This window comes from Aegilops tauschii, chromosome 1 (genome assembly GCF_002575655.3).
Source record: "Aegilops tauschii subsp. strangulata cultivar AL8/78 chromosome 1, Aet v6.0, whole genome shotgun sequence".
Taxonomy (NCBI): Eukaryota; Viridiplantae; Streptophyta; class Magnoliopsida; order Poales; family Poaceae; genus Aegilops; species Aegilops tauschii.
Genome location: NC_053035.3, coordinates 97,636,339 through 97,642,146, shown reverse-complemented (window position 1 = coordinate 97,642,146; position 5,808 = coordinate 97,636,339). Strand labels below are relative to the sequence as shown.

Sequence of the window (5,808 nt, the reverse complement as noted above, 5' to 3'; positions counted from 1 at the left end):
TAGGAGCGATTAACCCATGCAAAGGACAGTCGGACATGGTGGCGCGGTTCTTCGACTTCGTCCGGTGCACTGCAGCTATGCTCCGGTGAACACTCGATTCAATTTTCGAATAAAAAGGTGAGACGATCGATCGCCCAATAACAGGAACTTAATTAAGCCTAGGAAGACGAAGTGCCCCATTAATTAAGTTCAGGAAGGTGAACTGAAGGGGCGTGCGTCTCATTTGACCTCTCACTGTATATTTAACCGTAGATGCTAGCAATTGAAATTCTTATCGCAGGAGGGAAGAGCGAAGCATACAGATCATTGATCTACCGGGCTGATCGAGTTCAAACCTTTGAGAAAATGGGAGGTAGTCTTACCTTGCTTTTAACCATGCTAGTATGCTAGTATCGTTACACGATTTCTTTTGTTTGATCCGAGCTTTTCGTCACGCATGCAAGCAGCCGTGCACGACGTCTGCTACGGCGTGATCGGCGACAACCTCCCCGCGCGGCGCGACGTGGTGCGGCTCTGCAGGTCCAGCAACATCCACGCCATGCGCATCTACTGCCCTGACCAGGAGGCCCTCGCCGTGCTACGCGGCAGTGGCATCGCCCTCGTCCTCGACGTCGGTGGCGTCGACCAAGTCCGCGGCCTCGCCGCCGACCCCTTCCACGCCGCCGACTGGGTCCGGAGCAACGTTCAGGCTTACTACCCAGATGTCCTCATCCGCCACGTCATCGTCGGAAACAAGATCCGCCCGGGCGATGCGGGGTTCATCCTCCCAGCCATGCGCAACGTTCGCGCCGCGCTCTCTGCCGCAAGCCTCGGCGACGCCATCAAGGTGCCCACCGCGGTGCGGTTCCACGTGGTGGCCAACTCCTACCCGTCGTCCGCCGGCGTGTTCACGCGGCCCTACATGACGGACGTTGCCCGGTTCCTGGTGAGCACCGGCGCGCCGCTGCTGGCCAATGTGTACCACTACTTTGTGTACCGGGACAACCCGAGGGACATTCGGCTGAACTACACGACGTTCCAGCCGGGCGCCACGGTGAGGGACCTCGGCAACGGGCTGGTCTACATCAACCTCTTCGACGCAATGGTGGACGCTGTCTACGCGGCGCTTGAGAGGGGCCGCCGCGCCGGGCGTGAGGGTGGTGGTGTCGGAGAGCGGATGGCCGTCGGCTGGCGGTTTCGCCGCCACCATGGAGAACGCCAGGAGGTATAACCAGGGGCTGCTCGACCATGTCCGGTCCGGGACGCCGAGGCGGCCAGGCCCGATCGAGACGTACGTGTTTGCCATGTTCAACGAGAACAAGAAGCCCAGGGACGCCCCGGAGAAAATCTTTAGGCAGTTCTACCCTGACAAGGAACCTGTGTACCCGGCCACCTTCCCCAATTTGCAGTTGCCACGTGTCAATCCATGCAACCAGTGCACCCGGTCGGTCCTCTGTCTTTTTTTTTATTTTCTTTATGAGTAGTGCGACTTGTTTATGTTATAGATCTTGATGCCCAATATGTAAGCAGCTTCACCGAGGTCTTTCTTTGAAAAACTCCTTTCAAACACTCCTTTGTGCTTTTCAGAAAATTCTACATCATTTCCGATCAACAATATGTCATTCACATATACTTATCAGAAAGGCTGTAGTGCTCCCACTCACTTTCTTGTAAATACAGGCTTCACCGCAAGTCTGTATAAAACTATATGTTTTGATCAACTCATCAAAGTGTATATTCCAACTCCGAGATGCTTGTACCAGTCCATAGATGGATCGCTGGAGCTTGCACATTTTGGTAGCACCTTTAGGATTGACAAAACCTGGTTGCATCATATACAACTCTTCTTTAATAAATCCATTAAGGATGCAGTTTTGATATACATTTGCTAGATTTCATAAAATGCGACAATTGCTAACATGATTCGGACAGACTGAAGCATCGATACGAGTGAGAAAATCTCATCGTAGTCAACACCTTGAACTTGTCGAAAACCTTTTGCGACAATTCGAGCTTTATAGATAGTAACACTACCATCAGCGTCCGCCTTCCTCTTGAAGATCCATTTATTCTCAATGGCTTGCCGATCATCGGACAAGTCCACCAAAGTCCACACTTTGTTCTTATATATGGATCCTATCTCAGATTTCATGGCCTCAAGCCATTTATTGGAATCTGGGCTCATCATAGCTTCTTCATAGTTCGTAGGTTCGTCATGGTCTAGTAACATGACTTCCAGAACAGGATTACCGTACCACTCTGGTGCGGATCGTGCTCTGGTTGACCTATGAGGTTCGCTAGTAACTTGATCTAAAGTTTCATCATCATCATCATTAGCTTCCTCTCTAGTTGGTGTAGGCATCACGGGAATGGTTTTCTGTGATGAGCTACTTTCCAGTTCGAGAGAAGGTACAATTACCTCATCAAGTTCTACTTTCCTCCCACTCACTTCTTTCGGGAGAAACTCCTTCTCTAGAAAGTTTTCATTCTTGGCAATAAAGATCTTGCCTTCGGATTTGTGGTAGAAGGTGTACCCAATTGTTTCCTTAGGGTATCCTATGAAGGCGCACTTCTTCGATTTGGGTTCGAGCTTATCAGGATGAAGCCTTTTGACGTAAGTGTCGCAACCCCAAACTTTAAAAAACAACAGCTTAGGTTTCTTGCCAAACCACAGTTCATACGGTGTCGTCCCAACGGATTTAGACGGTGCCCTATTTAACGTGAATGCAGCTGTCTCTAATGCATAACCCCAAAATGATAGTGATAAATCGGTAAGAGACATCATAGATCGCACCATATCTAATAAAGTACGGTTACGACGTTCGGACACACCATTACGATGTGGTGTTCCAGGTGGCGTGAGTTGTGAAACTATTCCATATTGTTTTAAGGTCAAACTCGTAACTCAAATATTTGCCTCCACGATCAGATCATAGAAACTTTATTTTCTTATTACGATGATTCTCCACTTTGCTCTGAAATTCTTTGAACTTTTCAAATGTTTCAGACTTGTGTTTCATTAAGTAGATATACCCGTATCTGCTCAAATCATCTGTGAAGGTAAGAAAATAACGATACCCGCCGCGTGCCTCAACACATCGGACCGCATACATCAGTATGTATTATTTTCAATAAGTCATTGGCTCGCTCCATTGTTCCGGAGAACGGAGTTTTAGTCATCTTGCCCATGAGGCATGGTTCGCAAGTATCAAATGATTCATAATCAAGTGATTCAAAAAATCCATCTGTATGGAGTTTCTTCATGCGCTTTACACAAATATGACCTAAACGGCAGTGTCGCAAATATGTTGCACTATCATTATCAACTTTGCATCTTTTGGCATCAATATTATGAATATGTGTATCACTACGATCGAGATTCAATAAACCATTCACATTGGGTGTAAGACCATAGAAAGTTTTATTCGTGTAAACAGAACAACAATTATTCTCTAACTTAAATGAATAAACGTATTGCAATAAACATGATCTAATCATATTCATGCTTAACGCAAACACCAAATAACATTTATTTAGGTTCAACATTAATCCCGAAGGTAGAGGGAGTGTGCGATGCTGATCATATCAACCTTGGAATCATTTCCAACACACATCGTCACCTCGCTTTACACTAGTCTCTGTTCATTCTGGAACTCTCATTTCGAGTTACTAATCTTAGCAACTGAACCGGTATCAAATACCCAGGGGTTGCCATGAACACTAGTAAAGTACACATCAATAACATGTATATCAAATATACCTTTGTTCACTTTGCCATCCTTCTTATCCGCCAAGTATCTAGCGCAGTTCCGCTTCCAGTGACCAGTTCCTTTGTAGTAGAAGCACTCAGTCTCAGGCTTGGGTCCAGCTTTGGGCTTCTTCATGGGAGAGGCAACTTGCTTGCCATTCTTCTTGAAGTTCCCTTTCTTTGTATTGCCCTTTTACTTGAAACTAGTGGTCTTGTCAACCATCAACACTTGATGCTCTTTCTTGACTTCTAGCTTCGCTGATTTCAACATCACGAAGAGCTCGGGAATCATTTTCGTCATCCCTTGCATATTATAGTTCATCACGAAGTTCTAGTAGCTTGGTGATAGTGACTAGAGAACTCTGTCAATCGCTATCTTATCTGGAAGATTAACTCCCACTTGATTCAAGCAATTGTAGTACCCAGACACTCTGAGCATATGCTCACTGGCTGAGCTATTCTCCTCCATCTTGTAGGCAAAGTACTTGTCAGAGGTCTCATACCTCTCGACACGCGCATGAGACTGAAATACCAATTTCATCTCTTGGAACATCTCATATGCTCTGTAGCGTTCAAAATGTTTTTGAAGTCCCGGTTCTAAGCCGTAAAGCATGGCGCACTAAACTATCAAGTAGTCATCATACCCAGTCCGCATCATTCCTACTACCATCTTTCAACTCATTTTTCTCTAGGAACATATCAAAAATAGGGGAGCTACAACGCGAGCTATTGATCTACAACATAATTTGCAAATACTATGAGGACTAAGTTCATGATTAATTGAAGTTCAATTAATCAAATTACTTAAGAACTCCCACTTAGATAGACATTCCTCAAGTCATCTAAATGATACGTGATCCAAATCAACTAAACCATGTCCGATCATCACATGAGGTGGAGTAGTCATCAATGGTAAACATCTCTATGTTGATCATATCTACTATATGATTCACGTTCGACCTTCGGTATCCAGTGTTCCGAGGCCATGTCTGTACATGCCAGGCTCGTCAAGTTTAACCTGAGTATTCCGCATGTGCAAAACTGTCTTGCACCCGTTGTATTTGAACGTAGAGTCTATCACACCCGATCATCACGTGGTGTCTCAACACGAGAAACTGTCGCAACGGTGCATACTCAGGAAGAACACTTGTACCTTGTAATTTAGTGAAGGGATCATCTTATAATGCTACCGCCGTACTAAGCAAAATAAGATGCATAAAATATAAACATCACATGCAATCAAAATATGTGACATGATATGGCCATCATCATCTTGTGCTTTTGATCTCCATCTCCAAACCATCATCATGATCTCCATCGTCACCGGCTCGACACCTTCATCTCCATCATTGCGTCGTGGTCGTCTCGTCAACTATTGCTTCTACAACTATCGCTAACGCATAGTGATAAAGTAAAGCAATTACATGGCGTTTGCATTTCATACAATAAAGAGACAACCATAAGGCTCCTGCCGGTTGCCGATAACTTTTACAAAACATGATCATCTCATACAATAACGTATATCACATCATGTCTTGACCATATCACATCACAACATGCCCTGCAAAAACAAGTTAGACGTCCTCTACTTTGTTGTTGCAAGTTTTACGTGGCTGCTACGGGCTTCTAGCAAGAACCATCCTTACCTACGCATCAAAACCACAACAGTGATTTATCAAGTTTGTTGTTTTAACCTTCAACAAGGACTGGCCGCAGTCAAATTCGATTCAACTAAAGTAGGAGAAACAGAATCCCGCCAGCCACCTTTATGCAAACTAGTTGCATGTCAGTCGGTGGAACCGGTCTCATGAACGTGGTCATGTAAGGTTGGTGGTAAGCAGTATGACGATCACCGCCCACAACTCTTTGTGTTCTACTCGTGCATTACATCTACGCATAGACCTGGCTCGGATGCCACTATTGGGGAACGTAGCATGCAATTTCAAAAAAAATCCTACGCTCACGCAAGATCTATCTAGGAGATGCATAGCAACGAGAGGGGGAGAGTGTGTCCACCTACCCTCGTAGACCGAAAGCGGAAGCGTTTGACAACGCGGTTGATGTAGTCGAACTTCTCTGAT

At 45.5% G+C, this 5,808-nt stretch overlaps 1 pseudogene; it reads left to right on the top strand.

Annotated features, from left to right (window-relative positions):
* Window positions 1-523: 523 nt before the first annotated feature.
* LOC109783502 (glucan endo-1,3-beta-glucosidase GV-like) lies at window positions 524-2,723 on the top strand (annotated as a pseudogene).
* The last annotated feature ends 3,085 nt before the right edge of the window (window positions 2,724-5,808 follow it).